This window comes from Phragmites australis, chromosome 5 (assembly GCF_958298935.1).
Source record: "Phragmites australis chromosome 5, lpPhrAust1.1, whole genome shotgun sequence".
In the NCBI taxonomy this organism is placed as follows: Eukaryota; Viridiplantae; Streptophyta; class Magnoliopsida; order Poales; family Poaceae; genus Phragmites; species Phragmites australis.
In genome coordinates, this window is record NC_084925.1 from 30,444,500 (window position 1) to 30,466,531 (window position 22,032).

At 41.2% G+C, this 22,032-nt stretch overlaps 1 pseudogene; it reads right to left on the bottom strand.

The window, feature by feature from the left end:
- Window positions 1-1,964: 1,964 nt before the first annotated feature.
- Window positions 1,965-16,918, bottom strand: LOC133917956 (homeobox-leucine zipper protein HOX9-like; annotated as a pseudogene).
- Between the last annotated feature and the right edge of the window lie 5,114 nt (window positions 16,919-22,032).

Consider the following 22,032-nt stretch of genomic DNA (forward strand, 5'->3'; position numbering starts at 1 on the left):
CTAATGTATATTCAATTGCGTAGACATATTATAATCATAACAAATCAAAATTTTCCTTTTAAAAAATCTTTTTTATTATGATTTTTTTATTAATTAATTTATGGATATAATTCTGTGGTTGAAGTTAAAGATGGATAGAGCATGGATGTATGATGCGCCAAGATATAGAGAAATATATATATAATGACTCTCTACTTTTATTGAGGCTGCCGAGAAGAACGCTTTGAATAAGAAGATAAAGGAAATACATTGTCCATGCTATGACTGCAAGAACCAGAAATTGTGGGACAAATCAAGCATAATCAAATCACACTTGATCTTGAGAGGTTTTGTCAAGGATTACACATGTTGGTCAAAACATGGCGAAAAACGTACATGTGAATCAAACGACGACATCGCTGTTGATCAAGTGGATGGTGATGATGAGGGAGTCGAAGGCGACACTAATCTTATGATGGACGATGATGATGATTTCGATTTAGAGGAAATGTTGGGCCATGCAGAACCACATGTTTTAAGGGACATGAGAGGTTTAGATAATTTTGAGACGTTACAGGAAGTATCGAAGGAACTTTTGTATGAGGAATTGAAGGGTTGTGATAAGGAGTTTACAGTGTTGCATTCGGTACTTGAACTTCTAAGGCTGAAGGTTAGCAATGGATGGTCCGACAAGAGTTTCTCAGATCTGTTGAGTATCTTAGCAAACATGCTTTCGAAGCCTAACTCCTTGCCCACCATCACTTATCAAGCAAAGAAGCTTATCTGTCCATTGTCATTGGATGTGCAAAAAATACACGCTTGTTTGAACCACCCGTAAAGAGTACGAAGACTTGGATAGATGTCTAGTGTGCAATGCAAGTCGGTACAAGATGAATGATGATTATGAGGACGAAGATGCTTCTGCCAACATGAAGAAGAAGAAGAGTACTGTTGGTCGTGATAAAGAAGACACTTCTTCCAACGTGGAGAAGAAGAGAAGAAGTCCTGCCATGGTGATGCGGTACTGCCAGTGATCTCCCGCTTGTAGCGTTTGTACTCTAACCCTAGGAACTTCGAACTGATGCATTGGCATTTCGATAAGTGCATGAAGGATGGAACTAAGCTTCAACACCCTACTGATGCTAGCCAATGGAGAAAATTTGATGTCATGTATCCAGATTTTGCTAAAGAACCAAGGAATATAAGGTTCGCGTTGAGTACCAATCGAATGAATCTTTTTGGTGACATGAGCACCTCACATAGCACTTGGCCAGTGGTCCTGACCATCTACAGCCTTCATTCATGGCTATGTATGAAGCGAAAGTATCTTATGATGTCCATTCTTATCCAAAGACCGAAACAACCTGGCAACGATATAGATGTGTTTCTGGAATCATTGATAGAAGATATGTTAAAACCGTGGAACGATGGGATCCGGGTGTGGGATGAGTTCCGACGACAGTACTTCACGCTATAAGGCATTATTTTAGTAACAATCAATGACTATCCCGCCCTTTTTTACCTATCGGGATAAGTTAAAAGGAAGCAAGGATGTCTAGTATGCTTGGATGAATCACGTCTGTGTATCTTCCGCACTCACAGAAGTTAGTGTACACGCGATACCGATGGTTCTTACTCAAAACTCACAAATACCACAAGATGAAGAAATATTTTGACAATTCGATTGAGCAAGGTACTGATCCAAAACCTCGCAGCGGGATACTAGTGTTTGAAATGGTCAAGAACATCCAGGTATATTTTGAGAAGTCGCTGAAGGGTAAAAAGAGGAAGAAAAATGTGTTTTTGGGAACATCAAGAACATCGCAGGTTGTTTTTGGGAAGCCCAGCCTCCGGCGCTTTGTCTGTAGGCTTTGTCGTGTGCCGGCAAGCTTTTCTTTCTCCTGCTGGAGCCTAAGAGATTTCAATGTCTGTTCGGAATTAATCTTTAGCCTAAGAGATTTCAATGTCTGATGTGCTGTAGTGCCTTAACGTTGACAACCGTCAGTGTTTGATACAGAACTCACTGCAGTTGTCATCTTCTAAGCAACTACATACCCTAGACGACTCATAGAGCGACCGAAGAACTTCAGGAACACTCCAAGCCTGTAAGATGCAATGCCAATGAAATGGTAGCATTCAATGAAGCCATCAGTAATTTGCGTTTGGTAGAGCTCCCTTTGAAGGGTTCTACCTTCACATGGTCAAACAAGAAACAACATCCATTATTGGAGAGACTAGATTGGTTCTTCACTTCCAATTCATGGACTATAAACTATCCTGAAGCTCTGGTGACTGGACTATCCAAAGATACTTCAGATCATGTCCCATGCTTGATCACCATCTCAACTGACATCCCCAAATCCAATATTTTCAGATTTGAGAATTATTGGCTAGAGCATGAAAGATTTATGAGCATTATGCAGCATGGTTGGGCAGTACCAGTTCTGCAGACTGACAAGGCAAAAGGAGTGGTAGCTAAATTTAAAACCTTAAGAAGAGTGCTCAAGGCTTGGAAAAGTCAACTTTCCAACCTGACAGAAACCATCACAAATACTAAGATTATCCTGCGGTTTGTGGATCTTCTTGAGGAATCCATAGATCTTTCCATTGAAGAATGAAATTTTAGAACTATTTTGTAGGAGCACTTAGCCTCACTTCTCAAGCAACAAAGAATTTATTGGAAGCAACGTGGCACAATAAAATGGGTAAAGTTTGGAGATGAAAATACTAAGTTTTTTTCATGCTCATGCCACATTACAACACAGAAGAAATGCTATCACTTCTCTTCAGGCCCCATCTGGACAAATTCTGACCAAACATGACGACAAAACGAGCCTATTATGGAATACTTATATGGGGAGACTGGGTACTTTTGATTACCAGGGTATGCACTTTGATCTCACATCTTTGCTTGAGAGAGTAGAAAATCTAGAATGGTTGGAGTACCCATTCACAAAACAGGAAATTGACAATATCACTGCAGAACTCCCAACTAACAAATCCCCAGGGCCAGATGGTTTGAACACAGATTTCATGAAGAAATGTTGGGCAATAATCTCTCCAAATTTCTATGAACTTTGTGAGGCTTTTTATCAGGGTGATATCTGCTTGCAAAGCATTAATGAGTCTTATATCACATTAGTGCCCAAAAAAGATAATCCTACCCAAGTTGGAGACTTCAGGCCAATATCTCTTCTTAATTACTCAATTAAGCTCATAACAAAGCTCCTGGCAAATAGATTACAACAAATCATCCTAGAGCTCATTCATCAAATTCAATATGGTTTTCTAAAATCAAGGGCAATTCAAGACTGCTTAGCCTGGTCCTTTGAATATTTGCATATTTGTCACAAGTCTAAGAAAGAGCTTGTCATTTTGAAACTGGACATTGAAAAGAATTTTGATAAGATTGAACATCAGGTAATCATTGATATTCTGAAACATAAAGGACTTGGGGATCGATGGGTTTCTTAGATATTAAATATCTTACACTCAGGAACTTCCTCAGTACTATTAAATGGTGTACTAGGGAAAGTCTTTCACTGTAAAAGAGGAGTGAGACAAGGAGGTCCATTGTCACCTCTTTTTTTTGTACTTCCTGCTGACCTTCTGCAATCAATTATAAACAAGGCCAAGAATCAAGGCTTGCTCAACCTGCCAATACCATTGGGTGCTGATAGTGACTTTCCAATTGTCCAATTTGTGGATGATACACTGCTGATCATGAAAGCCTGTCCTGGGCAACTATTTGTGCTGAAAGCATTGTTAAATACCTTTGCAGACTCCACTGGCCTCAGGGTTAACTATAACAAGTCCATAATAGTACCCATCAATGTATCAAATGAAAGGATTCAGATTTTGGCTAATACTCTGAACTGTCAAGTTGGAACTTTGCCCTTTACCTACCTAGGCTTGCCTTTGGGTATCACAAAACCTAGAGTAGAGGATTTCTTACCTTTGTGTCAGAGGATAGAGAGAAGGCTAGTCTGCTGCTCACTCTTTCTCTCACAAGGCAGCAAACTACAAATGGTGAATTCAGTTATGTCCTCGTTGCCAACTTATTATCTGTGCACCCTCAAACTCCCAAAGACAGTGATCAAGCAAATTGACAAGTATAGAATGCACTGTTTATGGAGAGGAGCAGACCTTAATGCAAAGAAGCCGCCCATGGCTGCATGGCACAAAGTGACTCGACCTAGGAAAGAAGGTGGGTTGGGTGTGATCAACCTCAGAGTGCAGAATGAAGCTCTTCTTCTTAAAAACTTGCATAAATTCTTCAACAAAGTAGACCTTCCAAGGGTCAGACTAATCTGGCAAAGGTATTATCCCTCTAATCAACTACCAGGAATGAGAAAGGTTGGATCCTTCTGGTGGAGGGACATAATCGAGCTCTTGGATACATTCAAAGGCATTGCCTCAGCTCAAGTGGGAAATGGTAGCACTATTCTATTTTGGCAGGACCTTTGGGGAGGAAGAGTTTTCAGGGTGCACTCCCCAGAGCTCTTTTCTTTCTCTACAAACATAAACATCACCCTGAAGTCTCTTCTAAATCTAGAGGAGCTACATCAGCACATCCACCTGCCACTTTCAGTCCAAGCTTTTGAGCAATTTCAAATACTCCAAGACCTTTTACAAAATTTGGTTATAGATTCAGATGAAGACATGTGGGCATATATCTGGGGTAACAACCATTACTCTTCAGTCAAAGCTTATGAAGTGCTCATTGGTCACGTTCAAGTGCATCCAACATTTCATTGGATCTGGCAATCTTGTGTCAATTAAAACACAAAATCTTTTTTCTGGCTCCTACTAAAAGATAGGCTGAGCACAACAGGGCTTCTGCACAAGAAGAACATGGATCTACCCTCGTATACTTGTGACCTTTGCATTCCACAAAAAGAAGAAACAATGACACATCTCTTCCTTCATTGCAATCGCCAGAGCTTGTTGGGCCTCCATCGGGTTGCAGATTTCTAGAAGATTACAACCATTGCAAGCTTTCAAATATATGAGACGCAAACTAGCAGTACCTTTCTTCATGGAGATTATCATCCTAATGTCTTGGAGCATATGGACCACGAGAAAGATTAGATTTTTAATGATATAGACCCGACAGTTCAAGCTTGCAGATCTAAGTTCATTTCGCCATGGTTACCCATAGAGCGAAAAAGAGTTATTTCCCTCAGATTGAAGAATGGCTAGCGGCAATTACTTCAAGTTTTGGTTTATAGTTACCTTCTTTGTTACCCTCTATTTTCTCTGTACTCTTTTTACCTTAATATAGATTAACCAGTAGGGGCTTTGATCCTCCTGTTCTGTCAAAAAAAAAACAAGCCTGTAAGATAGAATCGGACTGAATTAGTAACTTGATGAAGGATATTCAACATCTGTGTAGTTAGCATGTTGAGTTGGTAATCAAACCTCAAGGTCCAGATGGTCCACTATATGCACAATTGAGCCGCCACCCTCACATGGGCGGACTAAATAGCCACTTGGAAGCATCTCAGCTCTAACAAATTGTTGTCGATGCAGTACTTTGACCACCTCCTGAACCACTTAGGTAGCGTTTGGTTCACCGTACCGAGGGTGGATGGGATCGCCGATCTAAATTTTTAATGTTGCCTGGTGTTTGGTTCTTAGCTCAGATAGGATAGGGCCATCCAATATTCCTTCAGATCCCGGACGAGCTCATCCCACAAAAAGACCCGGACGAGCTCATCCCGTGTTCCTCTGCTCACGTTCCAGGCGGCTGGCGTACGTGTGTATTTATTTTTTTATTTAACTCTCGATTTTACCTAGAGTGCAAGAGTGATTTAAAAATTTTAAACATTTTTATGAGCAAACTAGAGCTCACTAGAAACCTATTTTAATTAGTTTAATCAAAAAGTCTGAGTCAATATTTAATTAAAATTCTCAAAAAAATCTACTTTTATAAATTCTAGCAATTTTTAATGTCTCAAATAAATTATCAAAAATCTAGAAAAATTCACTAATATTCTTTTCATATGATGTACTAATATATAAAAATATTTTTAATCCCAGGTTATTTGATGAAAAAGTGAGTTCCTTTATAATACTCAATTTATATGTATTTTTATCATTTTATGTGATAATCTCTTTTTAATTCAATTTGAATTCAAATAAATTCAAACATGCACAAATTCATTCAAATACACCCTTAACATCATCATAACCAACTTAGTTCATCCAATCCATCTAACCAAACAGAAAACTGACTCATTGTACTACTCTAATCCCACCAACTAAACAGAAAACTGGCTCATTTCATCTATCCAAACAAACAAAAAATTAGATCATCCCATCTGAAAAACAGGAATAATCCTATCCCATCCAACCTTGCCTTCCAACTAAACACATCTTAAAAATCTCTCACAGACCTGAAAGATACATAGATGTAAATAATGGAAACAACTCCTTGAGCTAATTTACCATGTACACAAACTAAGAAAAAACAAAAGGTTCACATTTATACGCACCACAAGACTGCCATCCTGTATAGTGGTTGTGTATCTCAGCGTCCAAAAATCTCGTGCAGGAACTGAAGTAGTAGGAGCATACATCTGAAGGCACAACCAAGAACTACATATATATATAAGAACACTGCAATTCTTCAACAAATGGAATGACCAGTGACAAATAGCTAACTTGCATGCAAACAAGTTCAATGGTTCCATCATTTCCAGCCGGTAACATTGTAAAGACTTCAAGACTCCGACAATCACGGAACTAAGATGGGGGGGGGGGGGGGTCTTTCAAGATGTCCACAATCTATCAAGCGCGCGCACTAACATTAGAAACCTATAGAGAATTTGCTGAATACAAGCACTACTACAGAAAACCCCTTCACTGCCGGCTCTAAAACCCCCTTCACTATCGGTTTTGGAGCTGGCAGTGGGCAACGGGCAATGATAATCGAGTTCTATCAGTGTCGGTTCGGTGGACCGACAGTGAAGGGGGTTTTCACTGCCAGTCGAAGGTTTGAGCCAGCAATGTTTTCCCTCTCCCCCTATCCTCCTCTCTGTCCTCTCTGTACTCTCTCTCTCTCTCCTCAATCTCTTCGTCTCTCTCTTAATACATGCATAAAATGATACATATATTTATTGTAAATTAATAATAAAAACACTTTCATTAATACATAGTAATGAACACATATTACAAGTCAGGCATCAACAAACAAACAATATTACAAGTCACCCCCTGAAAAGTCGGTTGAGTTGAGCCAGTCCAGTATCCCTCTACCTCTACCTCTACCTCTACCTCTCCCGCGACGAGGACCGTGTCCCCACACTGACGATTGATGGCGTGAGTACGTCCAAAGACGCCGGGGGACCAATGGTAGTGTAACACCCCAGGGCCACCAGAATCCTGGGATGTCACTAAACTACGCAACCTACAACTAGCCATAATAAAAAAATGGCAGCATCTCCTCTATGAAAAAAAAACATCGCGGAAGCATTAACATAGATAAACAAGATATGCGGATTCTCACAATAACGGATAGAAACATCCTAACATGAACCAAAAGGAAAATATTAAGTTTAACTTCACCACCACACTTAAACTTCAAACGTACGACTCTAAGGACTAAACTTTATTTATTATTACAGCACAATGATAAAAAAATATAGGTATGAAGTGCAAAACATGCTGCTACATTCCCATCCCTTCACGACATGCATCAAATACCTGGAAGGAGTAATGCAAGGGTGAGATATAAAATCCCAGCAAGCAAACTTGTTTTGACAAGTTATTTAAACCACAAGTTGATTAAGCATCGATTTAATACAGTTTTCTCAAGATATAAGACATGTTAGGATAGTATTAACAATATTAAAGAATAACTTCAAATAAAGATCACAACCACATGTGTAACTTCATATCCACAATAACATATAAATGTTATTAATTTCCAAGAATGCATATGAATGCAATGATATGTCTTCTTTTACATCGCACCCCTCCTCGAGCAACGTACGATGTGTACCGGTACAGTCGTGATCTTTACGACATAACTTCCAATGCATATGCAAATGCAGATACACATGGTAGAAATATGCTGCAATTGCATTAAAGTATACTACCAATAATACTTCGACTTCATCCTCAAGTCAAATAACAATATAGCTCACAAAAATTGTAGCAACGTAAGGATAGATATAAGTCAATGATTAAACATGCTTAAACATAAAGCATAATATAAAGTTTGGATCACAGTTAAATTGTCATGGTTCTGAAATAAAGGTGTAGGTGATGAAAATAACAAGTCAAAACGGTAGCAACAACATAGCTACGTTTACTTGCCTTTTACCGACGATAAAAGCCAACTTCAAGTGTGAGACGAAGAACCACCACCTAAACATAACCATAACTCAGAACCAACACTCCTCATAACATGCAAATACATAAAACAAAGCGCTCCTACGCCCGAAACCCTCAATCAAGACATATCGACCAAAAACAGCACACACGCATTAGTTTGACAGGAGCAGCAGTACTTATCTTTTTCGTAACTATTTTTCTACCATAGATATAATAGCAAACGAATACATTTTCAGAAACTAAAGAACAAGGGCTACAACTTTCGTTGAGACGACACAATTTTCTCATGCCTCTAAGGTCTCCTAAATGACATAGCAAAACAGCTCTAGAAACCTGTTGTCAATTCCAGACAGCAGCCACCCAAACTTGTTTATCTCCAGAAATACGCAATGAAAAATTCTAAAATTTTGTGGACATGTAGATCATAACACAAGATTCAACTTTTGCATCATTCGGATCTACATAAAACATCTCTAACAAGGCCTAATCAAGTTCTGAACTTTGACAACGAAATCTGTCAACCATTAATTGCAAAAAAGTTCAGAACAACGTAACTAGAGCTACAACCAATGAAAAAATTGCATTGTTCACACCATTGGAAAGCTTAGTGAATCCTCTACAACCTTCTAGCATTTTGAATAATTGGCTAGGCAACTAAGATGCCCAAAAACAGAATAGATCTAACACTGACAGAAATTCGACAGAGGTACAACAGTCAGATTCAGATAGCAATATCTCCTAAACCACATGGCCAAAAATTCTGAAATTTCACTGGTAGCTAGGTTTCGACGTTAGCTACAACTTTCTATTTGATCACTTCTACAGGAAAAATCATCTAGGTCACCGAAACATCAAGAATATGCATACTGTTCAATCTGCCTGCGCACAGAACACTCAGTTCGACCCCAAACCACAAATTCCCCTAACCAAAACCTCTCAAACCAAGATCTACCGGCCATAATCATCAACCAAAACATGAAGAACAGCAGGGGAACTGTTACCTTAGGGCACCACAGCAAGGAAACCCCAAAATCCCCTAGCTCCAAACCTCCTCTTCCCCTCTTCTCCTTGCTTTCCTTGCTGCCCTTCCCTTCCCCTTCTTCTCCTCTTCCTTTCTCTTCTCTCTACCGCACAAGAGCAACAGCAGGGGGGTGGCGGCATAGAAGAGGGACGGCTAGGGTTTGGCAGGGTGGAGGGGAAAAAGAAGGGGGGGGGGGGCGCATGGGCCTTTGGGGGGAGGAGCTAGGCTAACCGGCCCAAGCCCAGGTTGGCTCAGCCCATTCTCATGGTTAAAGCTTCTCTATTTTAAAAGAAATATACTACTGCAATTTACCTCAATTTCTTCTCTTTTCTTTCCCGGCGAGAGCGATTCAATACCCAAAAAAACCGGAAACGATGACTTCCAATTTCCTTCCAAAATTTTAGGGCATTACAGGTAGTGGAACGGAGGACCTGGGAACACCTGATCGACCGCAGCGTCGCTTATGCTCCAGGCTCACCGGCGTGTCAAAGACATCGAAGTCTGACGCCTGAATGCCTCTAGGTTTTGAGCCTTCGGTCTCCTCCGCAACACATTGACGGTCCACCCTCTCGTCCTCCTCCTCCTGGGCACGTTTACGGGATACTGCTTCTTGCTTCTCCGAAGTGCACAGCTCACGGGGTAGCCTCTCATCCTCCTCCTCTTGGGCACATTTACGAGACGCCGCTTCTTGCTCCTCCTTCACATCATTGTTGGAAGGCCATTGTGTCCAAGAGTCGTCCGACGATACCAACTTCGCATCATATGTAGTAATTCATATAATTCATTAATAAATGAAAAAATCTACTATCTACAACTGAATAAGTGTTGGTTCTACGATATTCCATCCATTGTGAGGATGACAAGTGGGACCTGGTCCCACATGTCATTGACATACCGGTGGTATATTGTAGAACAAGTAATGTCATTCATTAATATTGTGTGAATTGTGGAAATAGAATACGTTGACAAGCCCCTTGGTAGCTTTCCTCCTTGTCGCATACTCTCTGCTTGAAGGTAAGGGGTCATCTGAAGGTCTCGCACATGTGGACGGCATGATCGGTTCATGAAACTCACCATTTGGGTTCATAACATGTTCCAATAAGAACCCGGCCATCTGTTCTTGAAGAGCATGTATTTCAGCAGGTTGTAACACACTTGTGCGTAGTTTGGAGCACTATGTTTAAAGAATCGAAAGAACTAGTCCTTGAACACATGTAGAAATTGAAAAGAAGGCATCGATATGTTATTTCATACCTCAAGGTCATGAACCTAACAGCATCTCCGTCCGGGCTGAATGCGTGCATGAAAGTAAGAACATAAAACGCGCAGAGATTATTGTCGGGTGGTTGCCTCATACACTTCAAGAGGAAATGATTCGTCAGTGGAATGAATTGACCCTTTTTATTCAATAGGAAATGCAAGACATGAATATGTATTGTGTACCGAAAAGTCGGTTTTTACAGCGTACTCCTTCTTGAATGGAAAGTGGATAACACTCTTCTTGCGGTATCTTGTGTACACCCTGTACGTGAATATAAATACCAATTAAACTTATATGCAATCATCGAGAAGATTAAATGATTGAGTTAACCTGTTTAGCATGTCGATGAGGTGTTGGTAAGTCGTCTGATCTCTTTTTGTTGAGTCCAACATAATGATCTTACTCAAGTCTGGGTGGATGACAAAGAGAGTCCAATGAAATCTGCAGAATATGTCACCATAGCAAATTAGTACTAGAATCGAGTTGCCCATAAAATGAGGACGCCCTTGCATTGAAACACGTACTCATAGCTATAGGGTAAGAGTATGAATTTCTTGTATTGGTGGTGAAGCAGACACTTCAATCAGTAGGCCTCGGTGAAGTTTGGATTCTTCATTACAAGTTTCTGGTTCACAAGACCAGGATCGATGAATCCTACTTTCTTATCTAAGTCTTGTTCGTATGCTTGGATCTCCATTCTACGAAAGAAAGAAGTTAGCTATGCAATTACAAGGTGCAAGATCATATAACATGAATTATATGCATAATTCACTTGCAAAGTTCACGCTCTGACTATAGCCACATCAAGGTCATCTTCCTTGTACAGTTCATACAAGTGCAAGAATTCCAAATAGAAGAAACCGTCCCCATTGAGGAAATAATCTTCTTTGTATCTCATGGGGAACGCCTGAAAACCCTACCTGGACTACTCCAAGTACTATTAATGTAATCGACGCATTTGAGTTGTAAGGTTCCTTTCTATATTTGGTTTGACCAAAGGTTTGCCCAACTCGAATGGCCATATAACATCCGACTTTGATATATCCACTCCCACAGTAAGTCATGCTAGTTCTTCTGCTGTTAATCTAGAAGAAGCCAGGAAGTCCGCTATGCTTGGAGCATCCTTAATGATTGGTCCTAGTTTGCTCTTGGCCTGCATCTTGGTGATGCGTTCATAGTCAGTCGGCGGCTTACTTGAAGCTGACCCTGTCTGTTTAACTTTGGCCATTTTCATGAAAAAATTCAAGGCATCTTCAGGCACAACAAGCTTCAGTGGAGGTGGTGGAGGATGGAAATGAGACATGACACTGGCGTCCACAATCTTTTTTGTTTCCTCAGCAGTGAGTGAATAGACATACTTGGGTTCTGCCAACTTCTTAGATACCACCAACTTCTTAGATTATGTTGTCTGCTTAAATGTTGCAGAACCTGATTTTGTTTTCCGAGCTGATGGCTAGCTTCTTGATGGTGTTGGCTTCTTGAGCGATGGACTTCTTCGAGGAGATGACTGAGAAGGTGGACTTCTTCTAGGAGATGGCTGAGGAGAGGGAGATCTACAAGCCGATGACGGCCAGGGTGTAGTGGAGAGTAGAGGTTCTTGGGAGCTATCGCTGGTGGAAACACCATGTAGGCCTTCTCCACACAATGAATGTATGCCTGTTCTCTCCTATATATAGTGTTCGCCCACTCCTCTGCGGGGTAGTCTACCTAAACATGACGGTAATCGTCAACTGCCTTGTCTACTTCTACCACGGCGTAGCCCTTCGGTATCGGATGTCCGTGCAAAAGTTCATGGGCGCCGTGGGGATAAGCCACGCTAGAAGCAACCTTGATGGTAATGTTCTTAGCACCAATGTGTAGTTCACACAGTGTCCGTGTTGTGATGTGGCCCACGAGATAAGAGATGGAGTCAGCGCCCGAAACTCCCGTGGATGCACATTTACTCCAATGACCACTGGGGCTGGAGCGCACAACATTAGGAGACGCTGTCGGCTATTCCTGTTTGCTCCCAATGGCGCCCTATTCACGCCTAATGGCTTCCCGTACTACTTGTCTTATTTTTTCATCTGTCCATTCCCGCTCACATTGAAGCACAAGTTCAAGCATGTTCATCATCCTAGCTCTTTCTGCCTCTTGTTCTGCATCTTGCAATGCTTGGGATCTCTTTCGACTCTTGTAGCTGTTGACAGCGCCTAGGAATCCATATTTCCAACCAATCACAACAACGCCTCGTGTGCGACCACCGCGATCCTTGTTTCCCAGGGCCAAGGTGAGCTTGTCCCTATCCCTATCTAGCTTGAAAGAGCCTTGTGTAGATTGTGTGTGGGCATCCGCAAGCCTTTTTGCAAAAGTTTGTGTCACTTCCTGGTATTTGGAAGTTGTAAAGCATAAGCTTCCATCAACCGAGTAAGAGGCACCCCTCCCACGAAATAAGCGTGTTGATTGTTCGCTCCAGCCCTCCATCTCAAGTGTGACACCTCTCTCTTGAAGTTCATCTAGCTCTTGTTGCCACTGCCATTCTTTCCTCACGTACACACGACTGCCGACTTTGTGAGGGTAAAGGTTCTTCTTCGAGTTAGCTTTGTTCACCTCACTCAACTTTTGTGCTTCTTCCGAACAAAAGTACTCTACAAAGGCTTACCAATGATCTTCCAGTTATGACCATTTGCTAAAATCTAGCATTGTACCTTTCTGCATATAGAATCTGTTCAGTGTGCCATTCCAATTCTAAATGAAAGGCACATGATCATTAGTGCCTTACGCTTAACTACTTCTATATCTGTCTCTTCAGGGAACTCGAACTTCTATAATACGATGGGCCATAAGATGTCATCCTTGATTGAATTAGGAACTACGTGCAGATCACCTCATTCGCCAGTCCACAATCAGTAGCTGATGGGCACTTGATCCTTAACAGCTATCGCACAAAATAACTTGTATGGCCCTAGAACTTTCTTTGGTGCAATTGGCTCTCTTGCTGGTGAGACTTCCGTGATCACAAATCATCCCGTAGGCATCTTCGAGGGACCTCAGACACGATGCCGCTCTTGGGATTGCTCATTGTTATGACCCTTTGGAGCATCAGACATCTACACATAAGCGAAACAAGTTTTGAGACCTATACGATAATATGTACAACATATGCATTCATGTACTTTTGAATTACCTCATCACCTCCACAGGTATCTGTTTGGTCCAGATTGAGGTAGTAGCTCGGGCTACCTTTTGCAGGGAACTCGAACTTTGGTAATACGACGGGCCACAAGATGTCATTCTTGATTGAATCAGGAACTACGTGCGGATCACCTCATTCGCCAGTCCACAATCAGTAGGTGATGTGCACATGATCCTTAACAGCTATCCTACAAACTGACTTGTATGGCCCCAGAACTCTCTCAGGTGCAGTTGGCTCCCCTGCTGGAGAGGCCTCCGTGATCACAAATCATCTGGTAGGCATCTTCGAAGGACCTCGGACACGATACCGCGCCTGGGATTGCTCATTGTCGTGACCCTCCGGAGCATCAAGCATCTGCGGAGAAGCTAAAAAACTACTGGGAACCTATACGATAATATGTAGAAGAGATGCATTCATCTAATTATGAATTACCTCATCGACTCCACAGGCGCCTATTTGTTCTAGGTTGAGGTAGTGGCTCTAGCTACCTTTTTCTATGTTTGACGGCGACACATCTCCTTCTGGCACTTGGGCTAGATCGGCAGTTGGTGGTGTCATCCCTTCCTGAGAGTTCTGCATACGATGATGATGAACGATTGAGTAACAGATAGGTTGCTAAGGAAGTAGAGAGATAAAGAGAAAGCCGACGAGGGAGGGAGAGAAGCTGTCGAAAGATAGAATGCATACACATACAATATGGTAATTGAGTATATTTTATGACCACATTTAATAAAAAAATCACATCTTACATAGCAAAAAACGCACAAATAGGCACAAAGGTACTGACAAGTGACACATTGATCTTACAAGTCACATCATCTTACATAGCAAAATAATAATGATTACAACCAGAACTAGGATTATGACATCTTTACACGTGAAATCACACTTCTTCTCCTTATTTTCAAAGTTAGCCAATTTTAGCTCGATTTGGATGACTTGACTGTTGTATGCCGCAACAGCTTCATGTTTGAACTTGTATCCTTTGTAACATGCTCCTTTAAATCCATTAACTTGGTGTGGCATGCCTCCCGACTAGAGAACACTCCACTTTGCCGACCATGATGGACAGCATATTGTGTCATAGCAGAAAATATGCAAAAATGATTAAAAATTAGTAATCATTAACCACAACAGAGAGAGAGAGAGAGAGAGAGAGAGAGAGCACCTTCTGCTATCGTGCAGCAAGATAAAAAGGGCACAAACACAACTGACCTAGAAATTAGACCAAGCTAAGCTATTATGGCAAGTGTAAGAAATACCTCGTAATGCCAAAATACAATACTTGAGCGGTAAAAATGGACAGTTCAGATTGAAATGAAATAAGATATTCACTAATACTATACCTCATAATGCCAAAATACAATACTTGAATGACTTGAATAAGATATTCACTAAGATTTATATCGCATCAGATTATGGAGATAATTATATACGACTGCAAGCTTGACTGGGATAGTGAAAAGACGTGGAAGCTGCATGTGTAATAACCATCCCAGTCAAGTTTTGCAGTCATATATATGGTAAATAGTTATCTCCTTTCATCATTTGCTCATCTCTATAGGGGAAGGAATCACATACATGACACATGCACTCCAACAATATTGTTAAATAAGTTATTCAGCACTATGCAATCTGGAATTTGTGATCATACTATATACTAGAAAAAATTATGTAATCTCTACCTATATATATTCTCCAAATGTCGACCACGATGGACAACATATCTTGTCATAACAGTCCTAAATTTCAGAAAATATGCAAAAATATTTGCAAAAAAACTAGTAGCATCCAACAGTCATGTTTTTAAGCAAAATTATATTGATATACTACAAACCACACTAAAGATACAACCAATAGTTGACTTCATCGGCATTCAAACAAGTACAAACATCTAAAAAGGAACAAAACAACAAACAATGTAGACAGACTGTCAAGCATTAACATATCAAGTCATTCTTAGCGATTTAGCACACAATGTCCAAATACTCTAGTATGCAGAACCTTGGCCAATCTCCAGTCGAATCACTGAATTATTATCAAATATGTAAATCATTGCATAAGGAAAGCATCCACTCTCACTGGATGTTTTGTTTCCTACGAAATTCCTATGAGAGTCCTAAATTCTAGGAGGCCCTAAATAATTAAATGGATTGATTCCTACAGCTTGCACTAGTTTGTACAAGCATTATGATTCATGAAGCATACATTTTTTGTTTCTATTACTATTTTTAATATATGTATCTACCAAGTTTTGACATATCCAGATCATGCAAAGTTGATGAAATGCATCATATTTGGAGCAGAAATTCACTTTACTTGCTTCCTCTTATAGAAAACTATTTATGTCTTCTCTAGCTAGGTAAATTCAAACCTTCCATATTGTTAAAATCAGTTGGAGATCAACAAATAGTTTCAGCACATGCAATTGTGCTAGGTAAATTCGATAGCCTGGGTAAAATTATAAAGTAATAATTTATTACTAAAAATATGCCCTAATTTATATTGAGCACATCCAAACCAAACTCGGTGTCGATTGTCAAAGACCTTCAGCTCCTCCTCAGAGACCTTGTCGATTGTCTAAGCCAAAACATAAACATTAAAGATAGTTCTCAGATCATGATCATGATGAATTCAACCAGAACTATGTTGGCTGCACCAAGAACTGAACCACAATGATTCATTTTCAAGAGAAAAACAGTGTATATTTTGCTCCTAGTGGCTGCACCAAGAATGGACTAAACAATGACTCATGAGCCTAAATAGTAAACTGAAACATATTTTCCTGTTGAGGAATTAAAACATCAGATTCATGTTCAAGGAAAAATTGATAAGAACAACACTAATTGACCAACATAACTAAAACTATTCTCACAATCTTAGTGAAATCAGCCTCTGTGAGCATTGGGGAATTTGGAGAAATTCATTCTAGCTTCATAAAATTATTTTTTTTAAAGACTAGCTTGTGAAAATTTTGATTAAAGAACTCATCATTCATAGGGATGTGCTATCAACTCGTCATTCATACGGATGTACTACCAATCTACCATAAACAGGAGAAGATCGAAAGGAGATGGAGGAGGTGGCGTACCTGGGTGAGGGAAGAGGGAGATGGCGAGGGCGGGCTCCGGCTTGACAGCATGGACGGCGGGCTCAACGGAGACAGGGACCGTCTGGCAGTCCCTTAGCGGCGGGGTCCCTCGACGGCGGAGGGGGCGAGGAGGCAGTGAGGAGGTGAGGAGGAGACAGCATGGGGAATGTGTGCGATGAAGCTATGGGGCCAACGGCGTTGCGGTCCTCGGCGTCGTGGTGCTTGGCGTCACAGTGGAGGAAGACAATGTCACGGTCCTCGGTGGCAGCAGCAGCGCAAATAGGGAGAGGAGGCGGCGGCAGGAATGAAGGATTGAAAATTTTGTAATTATTGGTAGAAGGCGTAGGGCTTTTATAGGGGGAGAGATTCACTGCCGGCTTAACGAGTTTCACTGCCGGCTCATGAAGTCCACCGGCAGTGAAAATACTTTCACGGTGGTCTGTTCATCAACCACAGTGGTCAATTCAAATGACCATGATGAAAAAAATTTCATGGATAAATTTGCTAATTAATTAAAATTTTCATGGATGAAAATTAATTAAAAAATAAATAATTGGAGCTTGATATATACCTTAATTTCATGGATAAACTTTTTAATTCATTAAAAATGGAAAATAAATATGCTTATATCTTAATTTCTATATTGAAGCTTGCAAATTAAATAAAAAATATAATTGGAGCTTGTTATATACCTAAATTTCATGGCTAATTCATTAAAAATAAAAAATATGCTCATACCTAGCTAATGTAAATCAATAATAAATTCACCTTCATTAAAACATAGTAATTCATGTCCTTCATTAATACATAGTAATTCATGTTATTCATTAATATGCAAATAAAGCTACTTAATCTGGCTTAACGATTCGCCCTTCATTATGATCATGGCGTACATAGGGAGATTCGTCGGTGTCTTCCATGAGACCTAGGTCGACGTCCTCTCCGAAAGGAGGTAGCACGTCGAATTGATTGTAGTCTTCCTCGTTGACGACATTCTCCACTCCGACAATACTTCTTTTTCCTTGAGGAACCACGTGGCACTCCTCCTTGTTAGCTGGGTCCGGGTCCTTTACATAGAAGACTTGTATAACATCTTTCTCAAGTACGAATGGTTCTTCTCTGTATCCGATGAGTTTTTGGTCCACTGTAGTCATACCATACTTGTCAATCTTCACGCCCCTGGGGAGTCTGACCTGTTGGTATCAGAAAAGAAGAACCTTTAACACTCCATAGTCGAGCTCCCGGATTTACTCTATGAATCCATAGTAGGTCTCCCTATTGCCATTGCAGTCGTATGCATCTATATGGACATCGCTGTTTTGGTTGGCAATCTTATTTTCTTATGCTCTTGTGTAAAATGTAAAGCCATTTATGTCGTATCCTTGGAATGTGAGTATTGCAGTTGACGGTCTATGAACCAACACATTAAATTAAGCATATTCTATCTACTTAACCATCACATGTCTACGTAACCAGGCGCAAAAATGATCTCGGTGCTCTTGCACGATCCAAACATCAGACTTCCCTGGGTTTTTGGTGCGTAGCATCTTCTGTTGATCTTCGACATACAGGGCCACTACAACTGATTGTTGTAGAACTATGAAATATGCTTGCATGAATGAAACGGGGTCGTTAGTGTGGAATGAGTTTGCACCTAGCATCCCTTTCCCCTGTAGCCTCCCCTCATGGCGAGTTACAGGCACACCAATCAATTTGAGATTCATGTAGTCCACAAAAAATCAATAACCTCCTCGGTTCCCCAGCCCTCGGCCATGTAGCCTTCCGGCTCATTTCGGTTACGAACATATTTCTTCATAACTCCCATGAACCTCTCAAAAGGGTACATCTGATGTAGAAACATGGGGCCAAGAATTCGTATCTATTTCACAATGTGAACAATGAGATGCACCATGATATCAAAAGATGATGGAGGGAAAAATACCTCAAGCTGGGATAGAGTCTCAACCATGCCTTCCTGCAGCTCATCTAGCTTGGTTGGATCGATGGCCTTCTATGATATTATGTTGAAGAATGAACACAACAATATAATTGGATTTCTATAACACCCTGGTTTTTATAATTCCCTAAAATTTTCTTAGAACTTAATTAGGGTTTAATTGAATATAATGGGTTAAAACCTATTTTCTATAATAAATTTAATTTTTTCCATAGGTTATGTATGCATTCATGCCCGAATAGATGCATTAGGGTTATATTGTGTGAAAAATAATTTTTGAAAACCTCGAGGCGAGCCGTTTGAAAAAGATTTTATAAAAGAAAATCTATTTTCTCCTCCCTTGGGCCTAATTCCCCTTCCCTCTTCTCTTTTTCTCCTTTTCTTTCTAGTGGCCCACCTTCCTTTTCTCCCTGGGTCGAGCTCGTGCTCCCTCTCTCTCCTTCCGCGCCTCCCCGCTTGGGCCGACCGATGGTCAGGCCCCTTTCGGCCTCTGAAAAAGAATTTTTGAAAAATTCAAGGCGTGCCGTTTGAATTTTGGAAATGTTTGAAAAATATTTTATAAAAGAAAAATCTCTTGTCTCCTCCCTTGGGCCCAAATCCCCTTCCCTCTTCTCTTTTTCTCCTTTTCTTTCTGGCGGCCCACCTTCCTTTCTCCCTGGGCCGAGCTCGCGCTCCCCGTCTCTACTTCCCCGCCTTCCCACTTGGGCTGACCGAAGGCCAGGCACCTTTCGGCCTCTTCCCCGCCTCCCTTTGTTGGCACCCGGCCGAACCCCGCCTCCCTTCTCCCTCTGATGCGCGGGTCCCGCGTCGTCTTCCTCCTCGCGCCTGAGCTGGAATCCGCGTCACCCGATTAGGATACGAACACTGCCGCTCTCCCGAGCCCGTATCCCAACAACCCCCGAGCCTATCTGATTCCCACGCGCAAACCCCCATCTATATAAGTCTGGCACCCCCCCCCCTCTCTTGATCTGTTCCGCCAAACCCTAGATCATTTCCGCAACAGCCACCATTGTTGCTCTCGGTCAAGCTTCGTCGCCTGCCGTTCTAGCAGCGCTTTGCCACATCCGAGTGCACCTCCGGCACCGCAAGCTCACAGGGAGTCGATCCCGTCGCTTCTTGTCGCCTCTCCACTGCCGAAACACCGCCGTTGTTGAAGACCTGTAAACCGCTACCACCCTCTCTCGTTACTAGCTTGTTCCGCCACTTTCCCAAGTACACCGAAGCCCTAGGTTAGTTTGCCGCCCTCTCGTGATTCTTTTCTGCCACTTGCCGTCACTGCCGATGAGCCGTAGCTCGATTCTGGTGAGTCCGCCGCCGCTAAACCCCTTCTACCGCCGTACCGAGCCCTCTTCGGCCGCTTTCTCTCTCCCGCCAGCCGCCCAACTCCCGTGACTGTTAGATCTAAAACATGTGGCCCAGATTAGATCCAAAATTCGCTGATCCAATCGCGTGATGCCATGTGCCCCTTCATAATCCGAGTCAGCAAGCTTCACCACATCATCACGTCCCGTCAGCTGGCCACCTCTGACAATCTACCCACGTGTCACACCACGTCATCAGAAGCTTTACCCAATCATATTTCTATTTATTTTAATTTGGGGAAATGGCAATTTTGCAAATAACCCCCTAAATTTTCTATATTTAACTAAAAGCCCTTATCTTTTACAGTTTAGCCCCTTAACTTTCTCATATTTCCAAATAGATCCCTCTGTTTTTACAAAAAAGGCCCATTTTCGCTCTGTTTTATTCAAAACAAGTCCTTTTCTTTTACAGATTTAACTCTAAACTTGTTTTTAAAGTAACTTTCTTGTTTTAGCTCCGATTTAGGCGATTTTCTCGCTCTCACGTTCGTAGCAGTGTGTACTATCTTTTAGTACCTTTTTCATAGATGTTAGCTATTGTTTGGTGTACTGTTCTTGGTTAGTTTTGTTTTTTGTTTTTCCAGTGTGTTTCGACAGCAGGCGAGGAGCAGTTTAGAATCTCCAGGACCAAGTCTCTGAAGAGTCTAAGCAACAAGTTGGAAGAGGCAACTGTCCTTGAACATTCTGATCATAGTTTTTCAAATACGTTCTTTATTTCAAACATGCATGCTGTTAATTCTAAATCTTATTTACATATAGTACCATGTTCCATATATTCCTTGTCGTCTAGTTGTAAGTAGTGGTTATGTTGGGTAGCTTATGCTTAGCTTTGCACAAGGGTATGGATGGGTAGTCAGTTAAACATGACTAATGAACTATTCAAATATGAGTTGGGAAATTCTGGTAATGGTATAGCAACATGAAACCTTAGGCCTTGTGCAAAGAGGTGTTGGTAATGGTGTTTAGAGTTATGTTGTTGGTTTGGTATCTGTTCAATTGACCTAAGTAAGGACCGGTTCATGGAGCGACAACCCAAGAAGTTTCATACCAACCACGAGGTTTGGTATGGGATAGGCCTAGCTTATTAATTAGTGGATTCCAGTTTTGTGTGTGCCAAACTATAAGAGTGGATGTGTGGGAACGGCTAAGACCAGAATCATTTGGTTAGTGGTATGGGATGTGTAGTGAAAGGGAAGAGTAAATCTTTCTGGAGCTACAAGGCGCAAAAGGGGGCTTCTAGGTGGTGTAAAAGCAACTTTGATGATGGTGAAACCTAGCGGGCGTGCACATACTGGATGAAACTTTGTAACGGCCTTGTAGTGATCACCGGGCAACACACCATAGGCTTGTGTTAAGTGTCTTGCAAACACGGCAACACGGAAATCACTACTTGTGGAGAAAGCTGAACAACCTCTACAGAGTGTAAAATTTGATATATCAATCGTGCTCACAGTCATGAGAGACTTGGATCCTCACATGATTAGTTGGATGGGTTTGGTTTGTTTTGGCTTGTTGGTGGGATGTTACCAGTGAAGGGTATCAAGTCGAATAGTTTGGGAACCTGATGTGATTTTTAGGTAGTTGGGAAACATATGGAGCTGTTTATAGGCGATGGAAGTCTAGTGATGAATCATATAATTAAATAGGATGCTTTTATAACTCCATGATAGCATAGTTGGCATTTATGCAAATCTAACCTGTTATGGCATGTTCCTTTAATTAAGCTTGCATGTCATTTATTTCCCACACTTACGGAGTATGACATGTACTCACACTTACTAATTTCCATCCAAATGTACATCAAACGCTGCTCAGTAAATGAAGGAGAACCAGACTACTACATCGAT